Source organism: Bison bison, unplaced genomic scaffold, assembly GCF_000754665.1.
Source record: "Bison bison bison isolate TAMUID 2011002044 unplaced genomic scaffold, Bison_UMD1.0 scf7180017864043, whole genome shotgun sequence".
Taxonomy (NCBI): Eukaryota; Metazoa; Chordata; class Mammalia; order Artiodactyla; family Bovidae; genus Bison; species Bison bison.
In genome coordinates, this window is record NW_011494615.1 from 5,270,641 (window position 1) to 5,283,210 (window position 12,570).

Below are 12,570 nucleotides of genomic sequence, written 5' to 3' on the forward strand. Positions count from 1 at the left end.
TCCAGGCAAGAACACTGGAGTGGGTTGCCATTTCCTTCTCTAATGCATGAAAGTGAAAGTGAAGTCGCTCAGTCCTGTCTGAGTCTTAGCGACCCCATGGACTGCAGCCTACCAGGCTGCTCCGTCCATGGGATTCTCCAGGCAAGAGTACTGGAGTGGGGTGCCATTGCCTTCTCTGACGAATTTTAGAATTTTGCTGCTACTGCTGCTGCTAAGTCACTTCAGTTGTGTCCGACTCTGTGCGACCCCATAGAGGGCAGCCCACCAGGCTTCTCCGTCCATGGGATTCTCCAGGCAAGAACACTAGAGTGGGTTGCCATTTCCTTCTCCAATGCATGAAAGTGAAAAGTGAAAGGGAAGTCGCGGTTGTCTACTTGAAAGCTATACTGTCGTGTCCGACTCCTAGTGACCCCATGGACTCTAGTCTACCAGACTCCTCTGTCCATGGGATTTTCCAGACGAGTACTGGAGTGGGGTGCCATTGCCTTAAGTTTAGAACAATTTGTTAAAATGTTAAGTGAAAAAGCTACACACCAGGTTTTATATGTGGAATGAGTCTAAAGAAAACATATGAATAAACAAGAAGTGCTAGAAAAATTCGGGCAAGCGAGGCAATTCATGTTAATGATGCTTGCTTTCTTCTTTCCTGTGTGGGGTGCTGCACCTGAACCAGCTGACCTCAGGCGGCGGGTCAGCTCCCGGCCCCGCCCACCTCTGCACATGCGCATGGAGGCCCTCTACGGCCACGCCACTGCTGCTGACCCATGCTCCTGCTGCTGCTCTGTGAGTGGGCGCACTGGAGCCTGGGTGCTGACGGCTGGGTGTGTTGGGGGGTTGGGTGGCCGGGCCCGGGGCTGACCGCTGGGGTTGCTGGAGAGGTGAGAGGGGCAGGCTGGAGTGAGGAGTTGCACGGGTCCAGAGGGCTGTGGGGCAGCTATACCGGTGGTCCGGTGCAGCGCGAACCCAGGAGCTGCAGGGCTGGGATCGGGCCAGACGGGGCTGAGGGGCTTGGGGGTGCGGTGGACCTGCGAGTGATCCAGAACAGGCCAAGGCAGCAGCCCTGGGGAGGTAGACGGTGGACAAGGGCTGGCTTCACGGAGTCTGGGTTCAGTCTGCCTTGACTTAGTGGTTTCTGAGCAGCGTGTTTCGTGCCTTGACCTTGGGGCCCGGGTAGCTGCTGAGGGCGGTGTGGGAACACGAGCCTGAAACGTCTGACCCGTAGAGAGACCTGGACTGCGCGGCCTTTTGACGTTGCCCTTCATGCTTTAACCTTCGCCTCTTGCAGGATGGAATGGAGTGCGGACGCATGTGTTTCTGTCGCTGTGAATTTTAATGAGGTTACACTGACTTAGACCCTTAAGGGTTTCTGGGCACCCACAGGAAACAGAAGGAGAGGTGGGCTGGGCCTGGCCTAGCAATGGCTCTGCACAATTTAGTGAGTCGTAAGGAGTGCTGTCACTGTTCTCTGGGTGCTGGGCCCCAGGAGTCACAGAAGGGCTCCATCAGCACACAGAATGCAGAAGCGTGCCGTGAGTGCAGGTGTAATCCATTGCGGAATTCTGCCCCCGTGTGTGTGTCCTACTGAGAAAAAACTCGTGCTGACTTCAACGGAAATCGCCATATGCTTTGATCCTCAGGCTATTTAGAGCTCTCCCTGGCTCACACCTGATCTTCAATGATACGGGAAGATTAAGTACCAGGATCGGAAAAGATATGGGAGAGAACTGGTTGGAGCACACTCGAGTTCAGTAGACGTGGAAACACGTGCCCTCAGGTACCTGCTGCAGATTCTCTAAACATTTCTAAATTTCTTCCTCCTCTGAAGGTCTGTCTTGACAGAACGGATTATGGTTTCAGGTTTTTGTTTTGCCTGTTGTGTACAGTGAGTTCTTTGAGCTGCAGCAACAGTCACAAGAGGTGACCTTATTATAGCGCTAGAGCTTGCTCTTGCCCAGCAGGTCTAATTAGTTACCAAAGGAATTGCTGGAACACGTTTTATTGTGTCAAAACGACTTATTGTTCTTTTTTAAAATTATTATTAAATTTAAAATTGGAGTATAGTTGATTTACAGTGTTGTGTTAATTTCTAATGTACAGCAAAGTGATTCAATTATATATATACATTCTTTTAAAAAATATTCTTTTCCATTATGATTTATTGCAGGATACCAAATATAATTCCCTGTGCTGTATACAGCAGGAAGAGTTGTTTTCCATCCTAAATGTAATAGTTTGCATTTGCTAAGCCCAGCCTCCCTCTCCTACTCTCCTTTTGGCAACCACAAGTCAGTTCTCTATGTCTGTGGGTCTGTTTCTGTTTCATAGATAGGTTCATTTGTGTCCTATTTTAGATTCCACACGGAAGTGATAGCATTTGGTAGGTGTCTTTCCGACTTCACTTCCTTTAATAATCTCTAGTTGCATCCATGTTGCTGCAAATGGCATTATTCATTGTTTTTTTTTTAATGGCTGTGTAGTATTCCACTGTATATATGTACCTCATCTTGTTTATCCATTCATTTGCCAATGGACAGTTAGGTTGTTTCCATGTTTTGGCTATTGTGGATAGTGCTGCTTTGAGCATAGGGCTGCATGTACCTTTTTGAATTAGTTTTGTTTGGATATATGCCCAGGAGTGAAATTGCTGGATCATATGATAATTCTATTTGTATTCTTCTGAGGCTCCCTCATGCTGTTTTCCATGTTGGCTGTACCAACGTACATTCCCACCACCAGTGTAGGAGGGTTCCCTTTTCTTTGCATCCTCTCTAGCATTTGTTATTTGTACTTTTTAATGATGGCCAACCTGACTGATGTGAAGTGGTATCTCATTGTAGTTTTGATTTTGACTTGTCTAATAAGTAGTGATATTGAGCATCTTTTCATGTGCCTATAGGCTGCCTGCATTTATTGTTTGGCAAAAAGGCTATTTTGGTCTTCTGCCCATTTTTTGATTGAATTGTTTTCTGTTGATCATTGTTCTATACTAAAAGAGCTCACATGCATTAGAAGGTTCATATTTTGTTTCATGTCTTAAAAACTCACCTAAATGAAGAGAAAAGTCTATAACTTCCCTACATTGGTAGCTTGGAATATTGTGCATGTAATTAGCTTTTTTAATGTACATTCCACCTTATCTTTTAAGTTTTATATTCAATTAAAAATTTAACTTACAAATTTTTTTTCAGGAGGGCATGATAAGCCTAAGTGTAATTAATCATTATTATTTTATATTTTTAATTTTATAAAACTTCAGTAATAGCTGTGCATTCCTTCATTATTAAAAATATGCCTTATTTTAAAAGCTAACATCATCAGTTAAACCAGCCCATTCCTCAAATATAATCACTGCCAAGGAAGAACTTGATATTGGGGTACCTATAACTATTCTGATTTCCATAGGACATTCACATCAAAGTTTTAAGATGATGTGTGAGAGAACCTGTCCTCGGTAAACAACACTGAAAAATGCTGGGTTAATTAAAGCGTGGGAGCTTACTTACCTTACTACACTACATATAAGGTATAATGGTGAGGATTTTTACCCACATAATGCCATTTAATACTTGCAGCAATTTTATTGGCACCACTATCATTTCCATTATATGGATGAGGAAACTGAGATTATAAATTTCCCCAAATCTACATAGTAGGTAGCAAAAACAGATCCTGAATCCAAATCCTGTGTTTTTGCACAGTACCAGATCTGCTTCCCATAGTATACAAAAATGATTTTGCTATATTCCAGAGACGGTAATTCAAGTACCCTTAAAAAAAATTAAGTACTCAAGATGAAGAGTCCAAAAGTGCGTTTTCTTTTTATGGACTCATACTGCTGTGATCTCTTGAAGAACGGAATTTGTATGACTTTCACTAACGATAGAGTCAGGTCATATCTTTAATCTTCAAAACAAATGTTTAAGCCAGAGAGTATTTTTGACATTGTAATTTATTATCTGTGTTTCAGATGGAAAAGGGATTTGAGTACTGTTGGAGATAATTTGATTTGTGCTTTGGATAGCAAATGCAGTATCAATCATTTCAACATTTTCCTATAGCTGTCTCCAAGATATTTGTTGTCAGGATGAAATGAATAAACAAAAGTGCAATTTGAATATAATAGTGCTTATATCATGGTGAAAGGTGAAAGATGTATGGTTTTACGTGGGAGAAAAAAAGATACAGGTTTACCTTTCCAGAGATCTGAGAGAAACCTGCTCTAAATGTTTGTAATTTCTATGACATTTCATTTGTGGGGGTGTATGTCCTTAATTGCAACCTGTTGGGAGTTTAGTATTGTATCATGGCAAATTTTTAAAAAAATGTCGTATTTCAGTGAAGGTTCATTTTAACTCCCATGAATAATTTGTGTCCAACATATGCCTGTAGCCTGCCAGGCTCCTCCATCCATGGAATTTTCCAGACAAGAATACTGGTGTGGTTTGCCAATTCCTTCTCTAGGGGATCTTCCCGACCTAGGGATCGAACCTGGTCTCCTGCACTGCAGGCAGACTCTTTGCCATCTGAGCCACCAGGGAAGCCCAACGTATGCACAGCTACAAAGAAAATGTCAGAGTTTAAGCCTTCAGACTCTTACTGAAAGGAATTTGTTCTGAAATCGGGAGAAATTATGATTGAATCTGTTTTATCGAAGACTAGTGTCTTGCCACAGTTCAGATTGTGGGAATGCTAAGGTTTTCCATGAATGTTCTCTTCTTGGAATCTAAATTTGAGGTTGGAATCCAATCAGAATTTATTTAAGGTTGATCATAGAGCCAGAGGCAGTGAGGGGATGAAGGAAACAGCTTTGCACAGGTTGGAGCCAGGTTGACCTCGGTCATCCCTGCTCCAATGTTTCACCCCAGCTCAGTTTCTGTTTCTTCATCTGTCGAACGTAGGAATTGTGTTATCTGGATCTAATATGGTTATGTATCTGAGATGGACGGCACAGGGTTTGCTACAGAGTTAAAAATAAGTCTTGATGTCTCCTCCCAATTGCCTTGAACCCTTCACACTGTGGGATGGGTTTTGTGGGTGACATAGAGGAAAATGTCAGATAATGATTATTGAGTTGTCAGTTCTTCCAGAAGAAGGCTCAGCATTCTATTTAATCTTGATGAGTCTCAAGGCACAGAAAGACTTAATAGCCCTTAATCAGACTTAATTAGAGACTGGGTACCACTAGCAGGTTTCTAGATAGAGAAAAAGAAGAGCAAAAGGAAATAATGTGGTAAGGTGATTGTAAAGAGAAGTGATAACAAAATAAGAGCTAGGCGAGGAGAGGGGGATGCAGGAAGAAGGAAGGAATACAGCAAAAGAGGCAGAAGCAAAATAGCCAAGAAAAAGAGGCATCATCAAAAATGGGGTTGCGGCTCACTACTCATTTAAAATGGATAACCAGCAAGGATCTACTCTATAGCACAGGGAACTCTGCTCAAAGTTGTATGGCAACCTGGAGGGGAGGGGAGTTCAAGGGAGAATGGGTGCACCTGTATGTATGGCTGAGTCCCTTTGCTGTCCACCTGAAACTGTCACAACATTGTTAATCAGCTGTTCTCCAATACAAAATAAAAAGTTTAATTAAAAAAAAAGAAGTGTTTGTGATTGTCAATAAACATGGCAGAATGCACACTAGAGGTTGCCTGTCCTGTGTCAGGCTTTAATATTTAATAGCTTTTGTTCTCAGAGAAGGCAATGGCAACTCACTTCAGCAAATCCCATGGACGGACGAGCCTGGTAGGCTGCAGTCCATGGGGTCGCTAGGAGTCAGACACGACTGAGCGACTTCACTTTCACTTTTCACTTTCATGCACTGGAGAAGGCAAGGGCAACCCACTCCAGTGTTCTTGCCTAGAGAATCCCAGGGACGGGGGAGCCTGGTGGACTGCCATCTCTGGGGTCGCACAGAGTCAGACACAACTAAAGCGAGTTAGCAGCAGCATCAGCTTTTGTTCTAGCTTTGCTTTTGGTAATGAATAGGCATTGACTATTATTAATTGGTGCTATTAGTTAATGAACATTTTTAGCCAAAATTCAGAGAGGATTTTTTTTTTTCTTGCCAGGTCCCCAGTACATTAACTGCTTTCATAATGCAGAGAGTCACAAGTTCAGAAATTCCTGAGGTGGAAATCATTCAGGAAATATTTTCAACAAAATGTGTTTTTTTTGTTGTTGTTTACTCAGGATAACACTAATAAACAGACCTTCTTCTTCAGATTTTCTGGCCCTTTGTTGGTTAGGTCATAATCCTTGAAATTTATCACAAGTAGGAGTAAAACTTGAGACTCTCCACTAGGAGTGGAAGAGTAGATCCAAACGAGAAGGGTCCATTCATGTTCAGGCTCCATTAATATGACCTTCATGATCATCAAGGCATCAGTCTCTCTGTTTTTAAAAATAAAGAAAATCGACAGTGATGACATTTCCCCACCGCTACGCAGAATAGTTTTCTCTCATTTGGGGTACTGAAAGTAGACTTTCTCTATTCTTCATCAGAAATATTCCAAAGTAATAAACACAAGAAGATCTCATACTATTTTTCTAAATATAAAGCCTGAGAAATGTGTTCTTTTTCTTTCCTAAAAACCTATCCTGTATCTCCTGGGCATGGAACTCACTGAGTCATCCTGTTCCATGGTCTTCTAATGGCCGGATTAAAACATTATATGCTCACAGAGGAAAGAAGCAGCAAGGTAGCACATGTTGTTGATACATGTTAATAATAATATACACATTTTAATTTTCTTTAAGTTAAAAATGTAGGTAGCAAATGGTTGATAATAAATATAAGTAGCAGACCCTGAGGCAGACAGTCTGGATTCATACCCAGAGCTGCCATACATGTGCTGTGTGATGTTGGGCAACTCTCTTGACCTCCCTGTGCCTCATCTTTCCAGAGTTACCTAGAGTATAAGTTCACAAAAATCAAGGAATGATGTAAATATTTTGGTCTTCCCAGGTGGTGCTAGTGGTAAAGAACCCACCTACCAATGTAGGACAGAGACATGGGTTCCATCCCTGGGTTGGGAAGATCCCCTGGAGGAGGGCATGGCAACCAACTCCAGTATTCTTGCCTGGAGAATCCTTTGGATGGAGGAGCCTGGCAAGCTACAGTCCATGGTGTCGCTAAGAGTTGGACCTGACTGAAGTGACTTAGCACAGCAATTAAATATTTCACCAATGAGAGTTTGGGTATTTGTCTAAATAAGTAAATTTGGGTATCAAATAGATCAAGGGTTTAGATTCTATTAGATACAATTAAATAATTTTAGTTTACATTTTAATTAAATTAAATAAAAATTTAATTTACATTTTAAATGTAAATATTTATGATATGCTAGAAATTACATATTTTACAACTATTTAGATTTATAATAAAAAGTTTTATATGTCACCTCTAAGTATGTGAAGAGGTACATAGTTTTTCAACGTATTTTTAGGGGTAAAAGCATAAATTTTAAAAGATCATGGATGTAAATTTCTCACATCATAAAATGGTTATAAAATGAAAATTAGTTTTGGTGTATAGCTATGGTGATTATATGAAGTACAGTATCATATTACCTTTATTAACAATTAAGATAAAGATTCTTAGCATCTAGAAGCCAATTAAGATTTGATACAAAATTTTATGAAATCCCTAATAAACTAGTGGCTCTTTTCAGTCCACATACCTTTGAAGTAGTAATCAGCATCTGAAATGTAAAATTCAGAAGCATCTCAAAAAAGTTTGACAAAAAGTTGTATATTCAACAGATTTAAAGTAGCATTTTGGCATTATATTCCACTGCACACAGCAGAGCAATCAAATTATGCAGCATTTTTAAGATCCACATCAGTGATTTGGCACCATTTTCTTGTCAGTTTGATTCTCAAACTTTCATATTAATAACAGCCTAAAATTGATGAATCATGGATAATGGAATAATTGTCTTTTCACTGAAAAAAAAAAAAACAACACCTTTAACATTTTAAACACCAAGCTTTTAGGGGGAAATGTTAATGATTCAGTGTTTGTCATCACCTCTACCCAGAAAGAAATTTCTGTTTCTTCACACCTAAATCATGCACACATTCCAAACAGGAAAAATGACAAAGAAGGTCACACAGAGGTGAAATTACAGTTCCTTTCCAAGTCTGTCTCAAATGTAACAAAGATGGATTGCCTGGGCAAAGAAGAAAGAGGAAAATTTATTTTCAACTGTTAAGAATGGTTACATTGAGGGGGAAATAACCTAAAAGCATTCATTAGGGAAAAAGTTCACCTTTTCCTCCGTGTACTTCTGAATCTCTTGCAATAAGTTATTCATATATTGTGTGAATTAAATAATAAGAAAAAATATACCCTTACTTCAGAATGGGAGGGGGAACTTACTGTCCAGATGTCCTGTATGGTGATGTCACTTCCTTCCTTCTTTTGAATCAATGGCAATATTATTTAATTTACTGTGCTGTTCTGTAATTTTAAAAGATTTCACTTACCTTTTTTCAATATATTATCCATAATACTCTAATTGTTGTTGGTGTTTAATCACTAAGTTTTGTCTGACTCTTTTGTGACCCTATGGACTGTAGCCCGCCAGACTCCTGTCCATGGGACTTCCCAGGCAGGAATACTGGAGTGAGCTGCCATTTCCTTAACCCATGTCTCCTGCATTGGCAGACTTCTTTACCACTGAGCTACCAGGGAAGCAATATAGGCAGGTGTTAATTTCCCTACTTAACATATGAGAAAACAGAGTATTAGGGAGGCAGATTGATTTTCCCATGGATATATAGCTAGTGGGCTTCCCTGGTGGCTCAGATGGTAAAGCGTCTGCAGTTTCAATCTCTGGGTCAGGAAGATCCTGTGGAGAAGGAAATGGCAACCCACTCCAATATTCTTGTCTGGAAAATCCCATGGTTGGAGGAGCCTGGTAGATTATAGACCATGGGGTTGCAAAGAGTCCGGGAGGACTAAGCGACTTTCACTTTCACTTTTTCATATAGCTAGTAGTTACAAACCTCATCTATCATTACCACATTCAGAACTTTTTTCTCTAACAGAATGGAATATCCATCTTCAAAATGGAAGGAAACCTAACTTGTAAAATAGAGAATGAAATGTGGGTTATCAGGGTCTGGGGTTTTGGGGAGATGTGGTTTAAGGGTACAGATTTATAACTAGTAGATAAATTGTGGAGATCTAGTGCACAGCATAATGATTAGAGTAAAAAATACTGTATTATGAACTTCAAAATTGCTAAGAGACTAGATCTTAATTAATGTGAAAGTTGCTCAGTCATGTCTGACTCTTTGCGACCCCATGGGCTATATATATAGTCCATGGACTTCTCCAGGCCAGAATACTGGAGTTGGTAGCCTTTCCCTTTTCCAGGGGATCTTCCCAACCCAGGGATCAAACCCAGGTCTCCCACATTGCAGGTGGATTCTTTACCAGCTGAGCCACAAGGGAAGCCCCCTTAATTGGGCTCACCATAAAAAAGAAATGAGAATTACGTGAAGTGATAGAGGTGTTATTTAATGTTAGGGTGGTAATCATATTGCAATATATAAATGTTCCAAACCAACATTTTATACACTTTAAACTTACATAATGTTATATGTCATCTATATCTCAGTAAAGACATTTTTTTAATGGAAAAAAAGGAAAAATAGAGCTATTGCTGAAGATTCCAGTTTCTCCTCTAAGATTTTTCAATCTAATTCTCAGTCTCTCATACTCTGGTTCAATATTCAAGTGTCAGTCACGTTAAGGCATCTGGATAAGAGTGAAAGGAAAGCGAGAGCTCATCTGTACTTAGATTTGAAGAACTAGAGAAATATTACAAGAATGACTTCAGCATTTGTTCAGTATTTCAGAAAGTACTTAGAGTGTTGCTGTGAAGTCAGTATGTTAAAACATGCAAAGTCTTTAGGAAATTAACTTGCCTGGTGTCGTATTTTGTTTTTGTTTTGTTTTTAGATAACAATATTCAGCAATACTGAGGATTTTGTTAAGGTCAGTGCCTTCAACTTTCCTGTCATTTTTAGTGACTTCACTACCTGAAATATCTGATACATTATTCATAGCTGTAAGGAAACGGCCGTACCTTCTGGTTGGTATTTTAAAATAATGACAGATTCTAGAATGCTTGCTGTAACAGAGAATGTCGGCTGTGGCTAGGGCAGCAGTAATGCTGCCAGTTTCCAGCCCTTTTCTCAGTAACCAGGAAGCAAGCATGTCATTTTGTCAGGGAGACGTTTCTAACCACCAGTACAAGGGGCACTAAGAAAGCACAAGGGCGCCATTGGTTCAGCAGTGGGGTAATTGCCTTCACCGCAGTTTTTGTGCTCCCTCTTCCAGCACTCATTTTTGGATCTGGTCTTTTTAAGTCACGTGATACGGCAATTTTTAAATCTGAAAGATGAATATGCCTGTCAGAGAATGTTGCTGTGGGAAAGTGATCAGAATTGGAAGATGGTTCTGAAAATTACATGACACCCATCTTGCTAATTACTGGCAATCGCCTGTAATTACAGTATGGAGATGGAGAGAAGCTCAACACCCCACCAGTGTGGCTTCTGTTCCGAGCGTAAGCAGAGTCCTATGCTCTCATGTGCTCTGTTATGGGACAAGAAAGTCAGAATAAAGAAGGTAGAGTGGGGATACTTTTCAGTACATTATTAATATAGTAAAGACATGATCATTATTCACAAATTTGAAAATGCTTGGATATTATTCTGTATATGCATGAACACTGATGCAAACATATTTGGAAAAAGTATCTTTAGTTACTACCCAAATAGAGAATAGACACTAACTACATATATTGGTGACCATTTATTTCTGTCCTACTGTTAATCATAGGGGGCTCGATGTCATCAAGAAGTAAGGTTAGTTGAAATAGATATTTGACTTCTAGGGAGATTATAAGGAGAGAAAAGAATTATATAGGGAGAAAGAATATGCATTTTCAGATCATTTTAATAGTTTTGTAATATTCAGAAATATTTTCCAAAGACCCATTAATTCTAACACTTAACATTTCTTTTAGGGGACCCTGATTGAATCTTGACTTATTTGCCCAGATGTTTGTAACAAAAGGATCATTATGTTCTTTTATTCCGCGTCACCGTTTCTACATAATGGATGTTTTATTTTGAATGAATTGATGAGGCAGCTTTCACAGAAATATCACTAATATACTTAAAAGCACCTTTCACAGCCTCAGAACAATGCCTCCACTTCAGTTCCCAGTTGTCATCCCCACCCCTCTGCACCCCACCTGCTTCAACTTTCACTGTTACAATTCCTAATGGTAGTTTTCCTGAACATTGCCTGTGAACTTAAGTGAAGGAAAATTTATGTCAGGATGTTCCGCTGACATAATGTACGCCCAAGAGAGATGCAATCTACAAGGTAGAAAAAGGAGTTCGAGAAGTTAAGTGAGGAGCAGGGCTGCTGACATTCTAAGAGTTTCATAAGTCAAGATGCAGCTTCTTGAACTCACCTTAATAAGTTTACATGTCAATCTTCTTCCTTCTAGATTTCATATCAGTTCAGCCAGCTTCCAACACAGACACTCAAAAAAGATTCCTGTGTACTCTAACCTACTCTGTGAACAGTCCATAATCCAGGTTGTCATCAATGTGTGTGAGTAAAATTGCAGAATTACAGGTGATGAAATGGTCATGATAATAGATTCTTTGTAGAAGCTTGAAAGTTAGGGAGGCTTCAGCAGTGAGGGAGCAGGAGAGAGAATTACCCTTACACACTAATTTAATGAGGCCAGAGTTATCTTTAATGTCTCCCAACCAAACTACTTCCCAGGTGGCTCAGTGATAAAGAACCTGCCTGCCAATGCAGGAGACATGGGTTTGATCCTTGGGTTGGGAAGGTCCCCTGGAGGAAGGCATGGCAACCCGCTCTAGTCTTCTTGCCTGGAGAATCCTATGGACAGATGAGCCTGGCAGGCTACAGTCCATAGGGTCGCAAAGAGTCAGACACAACTGGAGTGACTGAGCATACATGTACACAACCAAAATACAAAAACAAATGATCCTAGACATATACTTAAAATATCTAAAAGTTATATGAGAAAACCTTTAAAATAATTATTCATTGTAAAAATTGGACTTCAACAAATAGAAAAGTAATGTGTTCATAGTTAGAGAGTTCAAGGAATATTGGCAAGGTGTTCAGTTCAGTTGCTCAGTCGTGTCTGACTCTTTGCGACCCCATGAACTGCAGCACACCAGGCCTCCCTGTCCATCACCAACTCCCGGAGTTCACTCAGACTCACGTCCATCGAGTCAGTGATGCCATCCAGCCATCTCATCCTCTCTCATCCCCTTCTCCTCCTGCCCCCAATCCCTCCCAGGATCAGAGTCTTCTCCAATGAGTCAACTCTTCGCATTAGGTGGCCAAAGTACTGGAGTTTCAACTTTAGCATCATTCCTTCGAAAGAAATCCCAGGGCTGATCTCCTTCAGAATGGACTGGTTGGATCTCCTTGCAGTCCAAGGGACTCTCAAGAGTCTTCTCCAACACCACAGTTCAAAGGCATCAATTCTTTGGCGCTCAGCCTTC

The 12,570-nt window shown here is 40.4% G+C and overlaps 1 long non-coding RNA gene across 1 annotated transcript in view; it reads left to right on the forward strand.

Moving 5' to 3' along the window:
* The first annotated feature begins 732 nt into the window (after positions 1–732).
* LOC104985387 overlaps positions 733–12,570 on the forward strand; it is a 111,000-nt gene continuing 99,162 nt past the window's right edge. The window contains exons 1-2 of the long non-coding RNA XR_824890.1: positions 733–783; positions 1,638–1,774. This is a non-coding gene — a long non-coding RNA (uncharacterized LOC104985387). The remainder of the gene's footprint in view (positions 784–1,637; positions 1,775–12,570) is intronic.